Source organism: Equus caballus, chromosome 10, assembly GCF_041296265.1.
Source record: "Equus caballus isolate H_3958 breed thoroughbred chromosome 10, TB-T2T, whole genome shotgun sequence".
Taxonomy (NCBI): domain Eukaryota; kingdom Metazoa; phylum Chordata; class Mammalia; order Perissodactyla; family Equidae; genus Equus; species Equus caballus.
Genome location: NC_091693.1, coordinates 40,744,751 through 40,764,141, shown reverse-complemented (window position 1 = coordinate 40,764,141; position 19,391 = coordinate 40,744,751). Strand labels below are relative to the sequence as shown.

General features: G+C 37.5%; 1 long non-coding RNA gene across 1 annotated transcript in view; it reads left to right on the top strand.

Moving 5' to 3' along the window:
• The window catches only part of LOC138915782 (uncharacterized), a 32,817-nt gene extending 25,420 nt beyond the window's left edge, over window positions 1–7,397 (top strand). The window contains exons 4-5 of the long non-coding RNA XR_011422057.1: window positions 1,952–2,072; window positions 5,374–7,397. This is a non-coding gene — a long non-coding RNA (uncharacterized lncRNA). The remainder of the gene's footprint in view (window positions 1–1,951; window positions 2,073–5,373) is intronic.
• The last annotated feature ends 11,994 nt before the right edge of the window (window positions 7,398–19,391 follow it).

The window sequence follows — 19,391 nt, the reverse complement described above, 5'->3', positions numbered from 1 at the left end:
TGCAATATTACAGGTTTTTCTCTATACTATACATTTTTAAATTTAGGTTCTTTGTTAACTAACCAAATGTATATTTCCCTTACAATTTAATATTTAAATTAAACTGGTTTATATATGTAGGTAATAGTAAAACAATAAAACAAATCAAATTCATAAATTAGAGAAAATAATATGTAATTGTAGCTTAATGTATTCACATTTATTAATATTAAGCTAAAAAATATTACATTTTATGAATACATAGATATATGCAAAATTCTGTGTAAATCCTATGTTAATGATTTTACTATGAAGTATAGCTGTTCTCTAATTTTAAATTTCACTTAATAAATTAAATTAGAAGGTTCATAAAAAGTGTTCATTTAAAAAAGTTTTTATGAAAAGTCCTTAGAACAATCATCTACGTTTTCTCTCAAAGATAATTTTTTGGAAGAATATGACACAAAGGTCTTCAAGAAATAATATTTGGAGACTTTGCCCATCTGCCTTTTTGATTGTGAGGTTTTAAAAGGTGTAATCTATTTAACTCTTTCTTGGGTGGATGTATATTTCGCAGAGAGAATGTTACATCAAGCACTGGAAATAATTCTAAGGCAGTATTTATAATGGTAGCAAACATTTACCAAGAATTTGCCCATAATACACATTTTGCATAATACGTGTACACATATTCTAAGCAATTTTCCAACAGTTAATATGGCAGCCTCCCTCTCTGCTTGGCATACTCCTGAATTAAAAAAATACGCACACAAAGGCAACTAGTTTCTACTTCTTCCTCAATACGGGAGCTATGTATATAACATTTATAAGAAAGGTAAGGGAGACGTGAGGCTGGTACCGGCTCCCTCCCCTCATCTGAGGCTGCTTTCCATTGCCTCTCACTCCCTGACCTGCGTAGAACCCAAAGCCCTGGTCTCCAGCGAGGGTTGACAATGAGGTGATGCACGAGTTGACATTCAACAAACGCTCTCTGAAAACACTTACCGAAATGTTCTCTCTCATGAATTGGCAAAATCCTTAAGAAGACAGTCCTCAAATTCTGGGCTTTGTGATTGTGGAAACTGCTAGAATGTGTGTGTGGTCCATTTAGTTATCTGTTTGGTGTTGCTATTCTGTGCCAATTTTCAACTAAAGGAAGACTCCAGAAAAACAAAAAATTTCTCTTCTATTATTTGCAAAATTGAAATCTTTACTTTTAAATGTAAAGTACATTTTAAGATTTGGAAAAATATACACCAAACTAGTAATTCATAGTTACCCTGGGAGGAGAGTGTTTTTGGGGATGGAGGGGCAATGGTGAGGGAACGGAGAAAAAGAAAGATTCTTATTTTTAACTCAAGAATTTTATTTTTAACCATATTGTTTGGCTTTTTATAACAAGCACACTATTTTTTATAATTAAAAAATGAATTTGAAGATATTTGAAAAATATTGTTACTGTTACAAAACAAAACCTTATAAAAACTGGAAAAATGTCTATTTTCATTTGTTTGAACAGCTTTTGAAGTTTGATTTTTAAATTTTGATTAAGCTTTTTACTATCTTTTCTATAGATAAATAATTTGGTAGTATTAATAATGATAATAGTGACAGCAATAGCTGCCAGTGTTTAAGTGCCTTACACGCACTATTTCTTTCTTTCTCTCAAAACCCTATCAGTACAGGCAGAGCTAGGTTTGGTGGGGCTTCAAGTTTATACAATTTGGGGGTGGGTAGATCTTTAAGAAAACAATGCAAAATTCCCGTGGCCACTCACAGGGTGTTGGAAAGGGACCTGGGCAGATGAGGGGCCTTGAAGTAAGCTTCATAGGCTTCTTAATAAATTCATCTCTACTCATCAATCACATGTTAGTTTAATTATACATACAAGGCTAGAGAGAGAACTTACCTGAAGTCGTACACCTCGCAAATGACTGAGCAAGCTAACTGCAATATTTTATTCTTCTAATAGAATTCTGCATATCTCGGTGATCTAAGACTTCAAGTATTTCCAGTGGAGAATTGAAGAGAGAGGTCAACTCCTGCCAAGCTCCGACTGCTACAGGCCTCTGCTTCCCTTCATGACTTACTCAGTAAGAAGAGTAGAGGAGAAAAGGGGGGAACCTGGAAGGCCAGAAAGTTTCCTTAGGACCCAAAACTTTCCCTTCCCTCTGTCCTATTTCCATCTCCCTCCAGCAAATCCCTTCCTCTAGGAAGTGGCTGCAGGAGGCTGGGTCCCTAAGCAAACTCATAGAGGTAGTTTTTTCTCTCTAGGTCTATGAAGAAACATAAAATAACTCCATAGGAATGGAAGACCAAGGCAGAGAGGTCTTCTGAAATAAGCTGATTCTTAGGCATGTATGAATACATGGATATTAGATATGTTATATTCCCAGATAATTTGTGCTACTATAAAGTTCTTGGTCATCATACTAAACTGGGTCCTTGATACTTCCCCACAATCCTACTAGATCTTTCACTCTTGCCACAAGCGCTTTCTCATTCCCACAGCAATTGATCACAAAGTCTCATCAATGCTGCCTCCTAAAGATCTCTCCAATCCGTCTGATTTCCTAGATTCCCAGGGTTCCTCCTGAGTTCTGTAATCATCCCTTCCCTTATGATTACAACACTATGCTCTCAATGGATTTACCCACCTTTCCTACCATTCCTCTTCTTTCTGCGTTCCAGCAATCATCTTGGACTTCTCTTGATTTCTAAAATATGCCACATCCTCCTCCTCCACACTTTTCCACGTCTTCCTTTTCCCTGAAACAGTTTTTCTCTCTACTCTCCATTTAGACAATATCTATTTGTGCTGTAGGTTCCCAATTAAATATCTCTTGTTCAGCAGGTCACTCCTAGACTTGTAAGCCAGGTTAGGTCCCCTTCCTGTATGTTCTATCATAATAGTCAGTTTGCTTTATTGCATTTATTTGTTGAATGAATCTGTGAACTCCCTGAGGGCATGGACAATGTCTTGTCTTCTTCTCTCCTGTGCTCTCAGCTCCCCAAGTTCTCCCCGGGAATCCACAGTCTTCCGCGGTGTTTTCACTTTCCCTTCTGCTTTTCTCCTCACCAAAGCCCCGGGGAATCTTTATCTAGTCAGGGAGAGGTTGAGAAACCTTCTCTTCTTACACTTCCTGCTTTCTTCCAAATATTTTGTCTTTGCCAAGGCCAAAGTTTTTGAAACTCAAAAGTGAAGAATTGATCCCTTTGTTCTCCATATCCTGCTGTTTCATCTTTCTGCCAAGATAATGGCAGATGGAATGGCAGAAAAGTATGGGGTATAGGAATGTGTATGTGGGGGAGGGGGCCAAACAAATGTTATCTCAACTGTCAGTCCCCCTCACATTCATAGGGAGCACCTGACCCAAGGGTGACGTCTGTTCTCCATGACTTTTGGGTCCTGTGCTGCGCTGCCTAGATTCTCCCTCTACGACTAAAGGTCTTATTCTCCCAGGAGCTAGGAATTTTGCCTGCTGACAGGAACCAGCTTTCAGTTTTCCCTGGGAATTGCTCTCAGCTGTAAAGCCTCCTTGCCTGGGTTTCAGCCCCTTCCCTTAGGCATCTCATATCCAGTATAAAGGCCAGCCCTTTCTGCTAACCTAATCTGAGGAGTTGGCTCAAGTCTTGTTGTGACTACATTACAGCCCATTTTCTTGGTTGCAGCCTGCCCCCCTCCTTTCCCCCATCAGTGTCGTCCCCAGGATCAGTCCCCACTAAACTTTCTGCACACACATCTCTGTCTCAGAGTCTACTTCCTGGGAAGCTTGTCGTGCAGCAGCCACCTTTAGACTCCTTCTGTCTGCGATTACATTTTTTTCCATCATTCTATCTCCTAGTTCCAGAAACCTATGGAGAAAGAATTTCCAGTTGCTTAGAGTCTTCCTTCAAACAAGTCACCTGGGAAAAGAATGATAGCTTATTTCTATTAGGCTTAGATTTTGGATACACTCAATGGGGATATTTTTGCAAGGAAAGGGAAAAGAAAAAGGAGACAAAAAATTTTGCACATTTACTTCTTTCTAGATTGCATTGAGAAGGATTTTGTGTATATACATTGGGAACATTTGTAGAATTAAAAATAAGAAGTGTAAATGAAAGTTGCTGACAATTTTTAAGTGCAAATTATAAAATTTTATAAAATTCTCTAAAAACCAAAATAACAAGTCATCTTGAAGAGTAGAGCTGGTTGTTTGTTATGCAGATTATGAAATATGTATGCCAAGACTTTTAGTGTCAATTGCTTTTCACTGGAAAACTGAAGAAAATTAAATTGAAGAAAAGGTAAGATCAAAAGAGAAAACATTGGTTGCTTTTTTTAGTGCAAAGGAGTGATGTTACTTTCTCCTGAGAGTTGGAAAGATCTGAGAAGTCATACAGTCTAAAGTCTTGGCCAGTGCAGGAGTATCTTCTGTGAGTTATTTTACTTTATATTTCTAATATTAATTTTATATTTTCTTCATTTAAAGTTTAACTAATAATCTTTGCTAAATATGAACTTGAGGCCCTGTGCCGTACATGGCATTTTCTTGTTCTTTGATTGTGTTAATATTGATGCATTTCAATCTTTTCTTTAATTTTGCCCCGGGATCTATTACTTTTGCTCAGCATGGAGGTGATACTTGGATTTACTTTGGTTTGCCCTCAGACTCATACTACACTTAACCCGTGTTCATCATAGTTCAGAAGTTCTTCCCTCTTTTCTGAACAACTACAAAACAAAGGCGGATCGTGTCCGAATAGCGTAGTGTAATAACTCTTCGGAGCATTGCCTCCTGATGGATCGATTATGCTACCAAGAACGCATCTGTAATTTGTTTTCCTGTGTGTGTGTGTGTGTGTGTGTATGAGAAACAAGAATGTCCCCCTTGCCATATAGTTTATTATTTTTTGCGTCTTTATGAACACTAGAGCAATGTTATTCAGAACATGGAAATTAAAACAAAATAGTAATAATAGCCGCTCTTTATAGGTGCTTCCTATGTTCTAGGCACCATGCTGAGTGTTTTACATACATTTGGCCCATTTAAGCCTCATAACCCTGTGAGGTAGGTTTTAAATACTCACATTTTATAAATTAAAAACCTGAGGTTCAGAGGAGTTTAAGTAGTTTGCCTAAATTCACATGGCTGGAAAGCTATCATAAGTCATATATAATTTTTTTAGTCACTCTTTCAAAACTTCTAAAGATTTTCACTTCAGGTCTTTACTGACTTCTCCAGAAACAGCCTGTCTGCCCTTAACCTTCCCTCTATGTTTAAGTAACTCAATTCCATAGCTTTTCCTCTTCTCCAAGTAAAATGTTCCATGCTCCTTCCCACTGCCAGCTATCTTCCCTTCTCCCAGCCTTCTCTCACTACTCAGCACTTTCTCTCTGTTATCTCCTAGACCTTGCTAACTGGATGACTGGCTGCCAAACAAAATCACAGGAGGAAAAAAAGAAAAGGCATCTCATCTTTCTCTCGTAAGCCTTTGCTCTCTTCAACTTCCTCGTCGTCGTAGTGAGTGTTAGTTCTCCAGTTTCCCCAGGCGGGCTCAGGGCTAAAAATAGCCCATCATGTGTGGTAGCACCGGTGGCATTTCCTGGGGTATGAGAGTCCCAGTAAGAACAACTGGTGAGATGAGATGACCAAATTCTGCGAGTGTGGGGACACCCTACACTTCTGCCCCGCACCCACTGCTAAGATGCTCAGACTTCTGCAGGAATATGTTCATAGTCACTCTTGGACTTTTGATGAGATCAAAGGAACTGGCGTGTTTCCTCTTCTCAGATGTGAGTAGCATAACTTATCATTGTTTCAAGGGCATAAAACAAGTGTAATCATTGAGGGTGAAATATAATTCAGGCCTGTCTGTCAACCACACCATTGTCCCAACTAAGTAGAGAAATTCGATGAGGAATAAATGCTAATTGAACTGCTAATGTTTAACAAACATAATTAAACTTATTGCAAATTGTTGGAGGAAAATTTTTTCTCATACATGCATAATATTTTGGGGACCATTTTTAAAGGAAGATCACATTAAAAAAAAATAAAGAGACTCCCTTCCAGGACAAAGACAGAAATGAAATGATAAAGAGAAAATATATATAAATTCATACTCTCTCCAGCCATGTTATTATGAAATAACTTTTTTCCACAAAAAAAACCTTTATCATTTTTTTCTCATTATAGTAATAACAAATGTTTGCTTCTAAAAGTTCAATCTGATATTAAAGAAAGTAAAAATTACACAAAATCCCCCACACTGAGAAAACCAAATTTTGTGACAATCCTTCTGTGCCTACACACCTAGGCCTGAGCGCATCCATTAGTTTCCTTAGCCGCAGAGACTCAGAGATGCAGCCAGTTGGGGTCAATGAGATGGGAGAAGAAAGTTGTGGAAAGGTTTTCTCCTCACTCCTAAGAATAAGTCACTGAGAGAAATCAGCTTTTTTTTTCTCCTGGCCATTGTCAAGTGTAAATGCCATTTCCAGAACAGCTGCTGCAGCCATCCTGATGCCAGCCTCAGGAGGAAGCCAATTCAAAAAACTGGGCAAAGATGAGAGAAACACAGAGAAGTGCTTTGGATAAAGACACTTGGTTAAGCCATTGTTGAAGACCACCCTGCCCCTGGCCTTCCAGGCATGTGAGCCCATTAATTCCCTTATTGTTTAAGCCTGTATGAGTTGCACTCCTTGGTACCTGAAGCTGAATGCATCCTAACTAACACAGGTATTTTTTGCCCTAAGAAAGACTTTAATATTTGCAAAGGGTCAATCATGTATTTTCTTAATAATTTCTGGGTTGCTAACTTGCTTTAAAAGGTGTCCCCAACATATAGGTTAAACATACGGTCTCCTAAATTCTATCTTTTAAAAATTTTATTATTTTATTTTTTAACTTTAAGATGGACGCAATGCTTCTATATATCATATGAGGTAGTGGTCCAACTTTAACTTTTTTCAGATGAATAGCTAATTACTATTTACTAATATGAAAATATAAAATATGCTCATTTACTAAACCATTCTCTCCCCCTTTGAAGTGAAATACCACCTTTATCCTATATTGAGTTCCCATGCATTCTGTAATTTTTGTTTTGGTCTATTAATCGATTAGTTTATCCCCACGTTAATAGCTAACAACTTTGATTAAGCTAAATTTATAACATTTTAATATCTGGCAAGGACCTCGTCATTATTTTTCATGTTCATATATTTCTTAGCTTCTCTTAGACATTTATTCTTCCGTATAAAATATAAGATAATTCTACTTTCTAAGACCGTTGAGATTTTAATTGGAATTTCATTAAATGTATATAACAATATAAGCAGAATTGACAAATTTGTAAAATTCAGTCTTCCCTTGCAGTAACTGGGTATGTTTTTCCATTTGTTCAGCTCCTTCAATAAAATTTTATGGTTCTCTTTCTGTAGGCTTTGTACATTTCTTATTAAATTTATTTCAAAATATTTTAAACTTTTTCCTATTATTGTATGTGGATTATTTTTCCATCTCTAATTCTATCTGATTATTTTTTGTATAGAGCCACACTGTTGCTTTCAAAATAGATATTGTGTATATAGGCATGTTACCAAATGCCCTTATAACAGTTTTAAAATAGAATCTCTTGGGTTAAGTTCTAGAATGTTTGCTGTTGGTTTTGCATAAGTAGTATTTATCGTATTTAGATAGTTTCCTTTTATTCCTATTTGAATTGAAGTTTTAGAAGAAATGTGCTGAATTTAACCCTATGCCTTTTCAGCATCTATTAATATAGTTTCAATCCATTAATATGCTGGTGTAATAAATTATGGTATAGAAAGAGATCCTGATATGAAACCATCTTTGCATCTTGGCAATGAACTATACTAGGTCACTACTGAAAGACTGCTGTACTTTGCTAATTTTTTATTAATAATTTTGCATCTATATTCTTAAGTGAAAGTGGACTATTACTTTCTTTTTCTATTATTATTATCTAGCTTTACTATTAACATTATGCCAACTTCATAGAATGTATTAACAAGCTCGACATCATCTTCTATGACTTGGAATAGTTTAAATAACATTGGAATTATTTTTCCTCGATAATTTTAAATTCACTTACGTTTTGTATACATAATAAAAGAGCCCCACAGTCAGCTCTTGATTACACATAAGAAAATATCACTCTAAAAATACTATGAATGGTCAATGTAGACTAGAAAATGGCTATGTCAAGCTGAGGTAACTGAAAACCAAAGGTATCTCCACTCCACTCCTCTTACATCATGATAACGGCTCAAGGTGTGTCTTCTCCCATTCCCCTTTACAAAGCCCCTTTCCTTTTCTTTCTCCCATCCTGCTCTTACTGGTTCTGCTTTTTAAAAAAATAAAGAAATCTTGTCCAAAATGACTTTGGGACTCTTCCTTCATATGTGTCCAAGATTTTGCTTAATTGCAACTTCCACTTTTCTCCTCCTCTTTGCATTGAGAAAAATGTGGCTTTTTCTTGATAAAATTTTCTGAAAACTCTTGAAAGGGGAAGGTGTTCATTTTCTCATGCCCTCTGTGTCTCAACGACAAGGTGTGGGGGTAGACAAGCTTTCTAGACTACTAAATTACCAATTCTGAAGCTCATGCCACAGTTATGCCACTCTCCTCTCCCATCCTCGTGGTCATTACTTATGATCCCACCACATCAACTGAGGAGATCATGCTGGCTCATGATCTTTTTTGTTGCTGTTTCTCCTCACATCTTGCGAATGCCCAGCACTCATGTTGATGATTCACCAAATCCCCCATCTTCCAGTTTCTCAGCCTCTTTTCCATCTGCAGTGCTCATCTCCTCACACCTCAACAACCGTCTCCACGGCCACATAAATTCTGCCGTTGTAACAACTTACACCCATAGAACACTTCACGCAAGGCACTGTCCTAAGAGCTTTATGTATATCAACTCATTCGGTCATCACAAAAATCCTTCAAGGTAGCTCAAAGCATCCTGTGAGGAGACTGAGGCACAGAAAAAAATGTGAGTAACTTGCCTAATGCCATGTGGCTGGTAAGGAGCAGAGCTGCTACTGAAACCCAGACAACCCTCTCTTAACCACTACATTATACTGCCATCGCCATAAGCATAACCTCCTATCTTTTTCCCATTTCGACACCAATAGTCCTGCTCAACTTTCCCTTTAACCCCATTAAAACATCCAGTTTCATATAGTCTTTTGCTCTATCAGCCTCCTTCTAGCTTCACTTTCTTCCAACTTGGATTGAATACTACAGTCAGTCACTTCAACTGTACTTTCCTAAGCCTCCTTAATTATTTAGAGATCTCCTCTTCACACCATAAGCTGTTTTCCAAGCCCTGCTGTAGGCGTAATGGTTTGGATTTTTGTTGTTGTTGTTGTTCCTTCTTTCAGGCCAGCAGTCACTACAGTAGAAAATGACAGGCTCATGTTCACTGACTCTACTATAAAGGCATGAGATACCCACCCAGCCAGGCACTGACCACTGCTCCGCAGTCCTGCCCCTTCTATCTACCTGGCTCCCCTTCCCATTCCGTGTAGTAACTATACCCTCAGCAACTGCTCAATCATTTTATTTCCCTCCATCTTGCCACTCACCCTCTCAGCAGAAGACTTATTTTCTAATATCACGGGAATGTAAGATCCATCATGAATAAAGTTCTTCAACTTTTCCTTTTCAGCCTCCAAATTTTCCTATATTTTTGTCCCTCCCTAAACTTTGCTATATGTTTCAGAAGAATAAGTTGCTCCTTTTCTCTCCAGCCCTCTTAACTTATGACCTTGAATCTATCTTCTCCTGCCTCTTTTGAATTGAATGCCCTTTAAATATTGACTTTCAAGTTTGTGTTTGGGTCAGGATCAGCTATACTATGCTGCAGTAACAAAAACCCCTAAATTGAATGGCTTAATAAAAAAAAGTTTTTAATGTATTCGTTCTATCAAATCCATTGTAGCTTTGGCAGTTCTCCAGGGCAATTGTCTTTGATGTGGTGAGCCATGAATTCAAGCAGCTATGATGTTTTGTGTGTGTGTGTGTGTAAGAAAGATCAGCCCTGAGCTAACATCTATTGCGAATCTTCCTCTTCTTTTTTTCCGCTTGAGGAAGATTGTCCCTGAGCCAACATTCATGACAATCCACCTCTATCCTGCATGTGGAATGCCGCCACAGCATGGCTTGATGAGCGGTGTATAGGTTTGTGGCTGGGATGCAAACTGGAGAACCCCAGGCCACCAAAGCAGAGCACACAAACTCAACCACTACACCCCCAGGTGAGCCCCCAAGCAGCTATGATCTTGTTGTTTGCCACATCGGCATGAGTCCCCCTTAGTTCTCATAATAGGGAAAGAGAAACACTGGAATATAATACAGGGGCGTTTCAGTGCCTCAACCCAGAAGTAACACAGTAAATTTTGCTCACAATTTATCGTCTTGAACTGTTCCTATGACCTTGCCTAACATCAAGGGAGCCAGAAATAAAGTTTTCTTTGCGCATGGGAAGGAAAAATATGAAACAGATTTGGGAGCCATGTAGAATTGTTTCTTTCACCTTTGTATCATCCATCTCTCTCAGTTTGCTGAATCTTTTCCTTCTATCGCAAATAGTGTCAAGTCTAGACTGTCTTGAAAAGTGCCCACCCACCATTTCATCTCTATGCTTTCTCTGATATGTTCCCCGCATTCCAGCCACACTGTACTGCTTGGTGTTACCCACACGCCTCATGCAGTCACCTGCCTCCTTGTCTCTCCTTATGCGAGTCCAGCTTCCACGAATATGGATGTTCCTTCCTGGAACGTGCTTTCTACATCCCTTGCCTCAGCAGCATCCCTGCTCGTTCTTCAAAGCCAACCCAAATTTTATCTTCTTTCTGCAGCTTTCCATAAGTCCAGTAGACAGAAAGAAGGCTTTCATATCTGCAATCTATAAATAACTCTATTTTAACCTGTCATAATATGTTATAATTATTTGCATGATTTCTTGACCTTTCATCTAAATTGTGAGATCATTGAGAGAATAATCATATTTTATTTATTCATATACTTAACAGCTTGCGTAGTAGTGCCTGGCATATGGAAGGCTTTCAGTAATTGCTTAGTGAATAAATGGCTGAATAAATCAGTGAATAGTAAAATTTCTGAAAACTGATAGCGGAGGGTCTATGCTGCAATTTTTGCAATACTATTTATGTTAGGGTTCTGTTTTATCTTTTTTAAAAGAGAACACAATAAATAACTTTTATTTTAAAAATTTAGTTGGTCGCAGAAGTAGTATGAGGTAAAGAATTACTAATAGTATAATAATGTATTATTTATGCAACATTAAATAAACATAGCACGACACAAAATACATACTGAACAAACTATGCATTTCAAGGAGTTAATATATGTCTCAATATTTATGATACAATGCTTTATAATAAAGGCCAGGGTGCTCTGGCATGTCTCCCGTGATTGGTGATAATGCTTATAACATCAGTAATAGGGAGTGAATTTTATTTCCGTACGAAGGATAGATGTTATAAATAAACATATCCCCTCCAATATATAATATTAATGCTGGAAAAGAGTTGACTAATTAACAATAATAAAGCTATCCGAATGTTTAAGAAAAGTATTTTTAAATATTCTGAGGAAAATTATTAGTCAGAGTCCTTTAAATTTAAATTTGAAATAGAGTATAAGGTTTGGATTATGAATAAAACTAAAGTATTAGCATATCATTTCAACCATTCATTTTGGGCATTTCTATAATGTTTATTCACTTGATTCTCACGTTCTACCGTTGCACTTGAATTGTAGGACAACAATTACTATCTTCTGAATCTCTCTTTTGTTCTAAAATATACGCAAATAGACAAGGAGATTCTGGCCAAATAAATGTTTTATTCATTCATTCATCATAAGTCATACCACACAGAATTTAGCCAATGTGGACCTTGCTTTTGTTAGAAAATGCTTTTTAAAAACTAGGATTCTTTCCTATGTTAAGCTCACTACCAATCCCCAAAATGGAGACTGTTGATCATTAAGCTTGAGATACATATACGTATGTATACATCTCCTGGACTGCACTCTCAGACGGTGGGGTGCTGGGAGGAGCAGGAAGCCATCAGGAGGGGAGCTAAGCATGCGAACATTCAACAAAAGTTTGCCCTGAAATAAGAGTCAGAAACCAAAAGGAGTCAGGGTGAGCCTGGATGCACACGGGTGCAGAGCGGATCCAGAAGCTGAAGCCAAGGGTCAGGGGCAAATTGAGCACTCACAGAGTTATGGAAAAGAACAAGAGCAAATGGGAGGCGTGTATGTAAGCACGGTGGCGAGCATACAACACAGCACGAGAGAGAATCAGGAGGGCAGAATGGTGAGTGGGATGACAGTGCCGGAGGGGCGTTCAAAGCGAGATGCCTGCTCAGAAGCCTGTTGGACTCTGCGCTCTGCTTCTACTTTTGTTTATTCTTAATCTCCCCATTCTGGGGGTTTTGATCCCAGGCCTTGAAGGCACGAAGAATGGCTTCTGACATTTCAAGTCTTACAAATATTTTCTTTCTCTCCAAGAAAAAGAGCAAAAGTCTTAACATTTCAAAATTCAAAGGTAAAAACGTGCAACTGAGAATTTTTTTTAACACTGAGGAATTCTTTAAAATTCATAGAAGCCTTTTTTCCCTATATGTTCTTTCAAATTCCATCCTACAAGAGGAATATATATATATATATACTTTTTTGCCCTGGAAGACAGTAACCAAACACTTGTCAATCATTCTGTATGCTCTATCTCACTGATTTATTCATCTCTTATAAGTAGGAACAAATATAAAGTATTCAAGTCAACGTTTTGCTGTTTTGTTTATCTTACAAGACGTTATGGTGCATTAAAAAAAGAACATATAAATCTACACGAAATGGTCATATCTTACAGTTACTGTCACCTTGGCAAAATTAAATTTCAGATTTGTTTCCAGGAGGAAACTGGGGCCAAGAATTCTCCCATGGTGGAGATATGCTTCATGAAACATCCCCTCCTTAGATAACAAGGAAAGCACATCCCAGGCAGGGTCTCTGAGTGCCTGGAGAGAAGTGGGCACCAGCTCTTCTCCTGTGAGGCTGGCAAATTGAAGTCACAATGATAGCTACCTCCATTGGGTAACTTCTCTGTAGCAGGCACTGACATGGGCTCCTGTTTTAATCTTCACAATAGGATCTTGATAATTGGGATCCTATTATTTAGGCGTTACTATCAGCATGATTTAAGTGAAAACAGAAGTTCAGAGAGGTTTTAAAGTTTAGCAAAGGTAGCAATGCTAGTGAATGGTGGAATCACACGTTAAACCTGGCTTTGACTCCAAAATTATGATTTTCACCTCAGGCAAGTTGTACATTTACTCTGAGCCTCAATTTCTTCAACTGTCAAGAAAAATAGAAATATCTCTTTACTAATCTAACACACACCCTAGCACACAATCTCAAATTGTTCAGAGGTAAAGTTTGAAGTGGGTATAAAGATGGAATAGGGCGAGAAGTATATGCCAACCAATCTCCTCTCTAAGGAAGCACTACGTTTGTAAAAGGTATTAAGAGATTGTCATGAAGAGTACAAAACCTTCATTTCCTCATAGGTAAAATGGGGATGGCAATGCCTGGCTCAAAGGGTTTCTGTGAGGAGTAAATGAGATGATACAAAGGAAGTGTTCAGCTCAGATCTTGCACATAGTAATTATTCAAAACATGCTGTAAATTATCAATATTATTATGATCATGAAAAAGCTATACACCAATCTTGGATTACAATTACCACAGGTAATAATGCTGTTAGATTAAAAAATGTAAAACTCCTAAATAATTGTAAGTTACTCTTAAACACAATCGTTTTCATATCTCTAATTTCTTGGAGAATTTTGCTTTATAGGGTCCACCTTTCTAAGTAGAGGCCACAGCAGATGGATGGTGATTCTCACAGAATTGTGCCCAAGATGCTTCATTCTAAAAATGACTGGTTAGCTTCTTGAGAATCAGTGCATATTTGTTTGAAGGAGTAGGGATCTCTGGAGGCTGAGCATGGCACCTGAGCATGCCATAGTTGGCTCCCATTCCCACTCTTAGCCATTCTCAAACTTAACATATTCACAGAGAGCCCAAGAGCCCACATCTTTGATCTGTACATAATTTAGGCCATAGAGTCATTTCATCTAATGAAAACTCTTTTTTTATTAAAGCAAGTTAAATAGAATTTATAGATAAATGATTTGGTTGTAATACATTAAGAACCAATTTAGGCTTTCTTTTTATAATTTAGACTAGGTGAACATACCCAAAGTAGAAATGTGAAATACAGCATGAAATATATTTCTGATATTTCCAGTGTTGTGGACCTCCGTATGCAAATCAAATAGTAGCTGAATCAAATGATGCATTATTCAGAATTGTGTCGTCATGGAGTGAAAGTCCAGATCCTACTGTACATACACAGTTAATAGTGAAATTTCATGGCTTCAGTGAATAATCAAATGTAAAGTATTTTACTATCTCCATCAAACATTCAAAAGATCATACTCCCACTCAGATTATTTATTATTGTGATGAGGCTTTTTATAAAGATCAAGTATGAGTAACCAAAAAAAAAAAAAAAAACCCAACACAAAACCTTAAGCAGTTTCTAAGGGCATAACATTTAGAATCAACATATGGTTCCTGTAGTCAAGAATAGGTTCCTTAAATTAGCCAAAGACATTCACAGAGAAATGAGTTAGAGGAAATCGGATCATGGGCGAGAGGAGAAAAATCGTCATCTCTCTTCCCTCCATTCTTCATCTTCTTTGCCTGGCTGAATGTGGTTTTCATTTTATACCCAATTCTAGATGCAAAAATAAAACCAGTGCTGTTAGTCTCATAATGCCACGTCTTTTAATGCACTCACCTTTTGTTTAGTTACTATTTTAAAAAGTTATTAAAATATTAGAGTCCACCATATCACACAATGTAACTACTACATTCATTCATTCAATAAGCACGTGTTGGATGCCTTCTCTGGGCTGAGGGCTAGGCCCTGAGGGGCAGCACCGACTCTCTTCACTATTACATCCAGCTGAAGGGGAGAAGACGGACCTAACCTGGCTCCTTTCACTCTTGCCTTTCCTAATCTTTTCAGGATACGGAGAGGATCATATTACTTAGCTGCTGGAAATCTTTCAATGGTTTCCCGTGTCAGTAGAATACAATTTAGACTGATTACTTTGTCTTATACGGCCCTGTATGATCATGCCTCTACCTCTCAAATTCAGCTCTTGCCGCTGTCATCCACCGGCCTTCTTTCAGCTTCTCACATTTGCCCTGCTTCTCCCCGTCTTAGGGCTCTACACGTGTCGCTCTGCTGTCTGGAACATCCATGCACACACACAAACACACCCTAGAGCTAGCTCCCTCTTATTCTTCGGATTTCAACTTAAATATCACCTCCTGGAGAGACTTTCCCTGAAAGCCACACGTAAAATAAGTCACTTCACATGCTTTCTATTATTTCCTTCATTGCACTTACTGCAATTTGTAATCATACCATTTTCTTGTTCATTTTTTATGTGTATTTCTTTATATATATATAAATATTATGCAAGGAGCTTCAGGTAGGCAGGACTTATTTTACATGAAAACGAAATTGAATTTTCCTAAGTGACTCAAGTAGTACAGGAGACTAGGCTAGTACTCAAGACTCCTTCCAGTTCCTTCCTGCCCCACTCCCACTACGAACCCTGAGACTAACCAATCATAGACAATCCACAGACATTTATCTACGGCCTTTCTCATACTTTTTACTTCTTCTTCTTTCAACCTAAAATGATTTTCAGGCATTTGTAACAGGGTGTCATATATGACAAGGAAGTAGGAGATGAGGTTTCTATATTGTGCATGTTTTTATAAACCATCAAAGCTGTAATCATTCAATCATTGAGATTACCTGCTTTAACACCTTGGTGTCACTGGGGAGAATTGAATATGTTGACTTCAGACCCAGCACTGAACTACATCCCTCTCTCTAGCACGTTGGTAAAAGTTGTAGAAGTGGAAGCATCTGTATACTTATCTTAAAGTCCTTACATTTCAGCTAAACCATTGTTTTACAGATCTAACACACTCATAAACTATGCACATGATTTGTCCCACATGCCATCAAAATTCTTTTGTTTGTCGTGGTTAGAAATTTCCCAGTAATCACATTTTCATTCTAATTTCCGGAAGTAAGTAGGTAATACAGTTATAACACACAAAAATAACCCGTTGAGTTAACTGAGGCACTCGCCTCACACAAGGTTGAATGAAGACATTTGCGAAGTTCCTCTGCACAGTCTCTGCGTGACTTTGCATTTAGTTATTTCCAAGCTAATGTATCTAACCTCTGATTCTAAAGGAATTGTAGGCATGAATTCATAGTTTTCCCTTTGGAGAACTTCTTGACCAAAACTGGGTTGCTTTACTATCTATTTAAATCTCATTATAGCCGTGGTTAGAAGTTCCAATAAAAGCTCTCTCCACGGATTCTAAGTTTGACATCCACCTTTGTAGGAATTGATTCACTCTGTTTTTAACTAGTTTCCATGTAAGGAATTTGGGGCTCATTCTCTTCGCAAACCTAATAATTATCTAGGCATAATGTTTCTCTGTATATATCACATGATTGATGGGAAAAGAAATCATTCATTTAACAAATGAATTTAACAAAGCTGGGGTTGGAAGTAAAAGTAAGAATTTTCCCGGTGGATTAAAGTTGGAAGGTAGGTAGGAAGAAATCGGGAGGTTTGGGTAATCCAGGCAGAGGAAACATTAAGATAAATGTTCATAAGGGGCATGTAACAATATAGCGCACAAACTCAGCTTGGATTAAGCAAAGAGTTTGAGAGGTGGAGTAGTTAGTTAGGCAACAAATATTTATTAGTTGATTACTAAGTGCCAAGCACCCAGCTTGGTTTTAGGAATTCCAGAAATGAATAAGACAGGTTCTCAAAGAGATTACAGGTTAGCCCAGAAGGCAGATATTAAACAAAGGATTTCAAGTGTGTTATGTGCTTCGGAGAAGAAACACAGGATGCTAGGAGAGCATCCTACTAAGTCTGGAAGGATAATGCTTTGAAATACCGGCAAATGTTGTTCCCCTCCCTCATGTTTGCCCATCTTTCCCTTCTGTAAATGCCTCCTTTTCCTTTCCCCATTCCCAAATCCAATTCAGGAAGCTAGTCTCAACACCTAAGAAGAACACTGATGGTATGGAGAAAAGAAAGAACCTCTGTGGCTTTTCCTGCTTTGCCATCATTGGTATAATAATTGAAAGCATGGAAGTGGATGACTGACCTAGAGAGGGCAAAGAGTAGAGAGTGAATAACAGGCGGTGCCTAGCATAGAGCTATGAGAAGCCCACAAAGGAATCTGTGTAAGAGCTCATAGAGAAACAAGAGTTAAAACAAACAGGGAGCAGGAGAGACAGTAGTCAGGTTAGGTGGAGAGGTAGGCAAGCCCAGCTCAAGGACTATGTAAATAATATGAGTTTTGTTCAAAATGGCTGTCCTTCAACGGTTCCTTAGTCACTCTCTTCTCTATTGCCAAAACCAGTTTATTCCTTTTGCCACTCCTATATGTACATTTCAGAAACTCGCCTCATTTCCTCCTTGTTCCACACCCTCTGCCTTGGGGCAACTCTTCTCTTACCCCCACTCAGGTGGCTACTGTGACTTACTCAGCAAACTTTACTATGGACAATGTAGAGTCACTGAAAGGACTGTTTCTCACCACTCTTTTTTTCCTGTTAAATATTTTTTGTTAGTTTTATAGAAGTAAAATTTACATAAATAAAATTCACCGGGTTTAAGAGTATACTTCAATGAGTTTGGACAATTGGACACAGTAGGGTAACCACCACGGCAGTCATACTCTAGAACTCTCCATCACCATGAAAAATTACTCCCTTTGCAGTTAATTCTTCCCCACACCCTGGAAAATGTTGATCACTTAGCTGACACTATAGTTTTGCCTTTTCTAGAATTTCATATAATGAGAAGTACATAGTCTTTTATGTGTGACTTCTTTTACTAACCGTACTGCTTTACAGAATCATTGATGTTGTTGCATGTATCAGTACTTTGTTCCTCTTTATTGTTGAGTAGTAGTTCATAATACGGATAAACCACAGTCTGTTCATTCATTCACAAGTTGATGGTATTTTGATTACTTCCAATTTGAGGATGTTATAAGTAAAGCTTCTATAACCATTCCTGTGCAAGTCTTTGCAAAGATATGTGTTCATTTCTCCGGGGTAAATCTCTAGGAGTGAAACTGCTGAGTTATATGGGTGTTTAATAGGAGTTTCAAGAGTATATATTCTTGCCTTGTTCCCAAACTTAAGGGAAAAGCATGTACTCTTTCACCATGAGGTACTCTGTTAGCTACAGGTTTTTTATAGCTACCCTTTATCAGATTGAGGCATTTTCTTTAATTCCCATTTTTCCAGGAATTTTTATAATGACTGGATGTTTAATTTTGTCAAATGCTTTTATTTTCCTCTATTGAGAAGGTCATATCATTTTGTTTTTGTTTCTTAATATGGTGAATTACATTGATTGATTTTCTAATGTTGAACCAACCTTGAATTCCCAAGAAAAACTACACTTGGTCATGATGCATTGCCTTTTTTGAGAGAGATATAGCTGTATTTGATTTGCTAATAGCGTGATGAAGATTTTTGCACCTGTGTCCTTGAGAGATATTGGTTTGTATTTTTCCTCCTTGTAATGTCTTCATCACATTTTGTTACCAGGGAAATGCTAGCCTTATAAAATGAGTCAGGAAGTGTTCCCTCCTTTCCTGTTTTTGGGAAGAGTTTGTATTATTTTATCTTTAAATATTTGATATAATTTTCCAGTGAACTCATCTGGGCCTGGATTTTTCTTTATTTGTAGATTTTTAACTATAAATTCATTCTCTTTAACACACACTGGCTATTCCAGTTATTTATTTCTTCTTGAGTAAGCTTTGATATTTTGTGTCTTTCAAGGAATTTGTCCTTTTAATCTAAAGTTCCCCTGTTGGTAGGCATAAAGTTATTCGTATGTCCTTATTTTACTTCTAGTGTAGGTACAATCTGCAGTGGTGTCTGCTTTTGTATCTCTAGTATTGTTAGTTTGTGTTTTCTCTCTTCTTCTTGTTCAACCTGGCTAGAGGTTAATCAATTTTATTCTTTTTTTTCAAAGATGCAGTTTTTGGTTTCATCGATTTTTTAAAATTGTTTTTCTGTTTTCCGTTGTATTAATTTATGCTGTTAACCTTGTTATTTTCTTTTTTCTGCTTGCTTTGGGTTAAATTTGCTCTTCTCTTGCTAGTTTCTTGAGGTGAAAGCTTTGATCATTGATTTAAGAACTGTTCTTGTTTCTAATA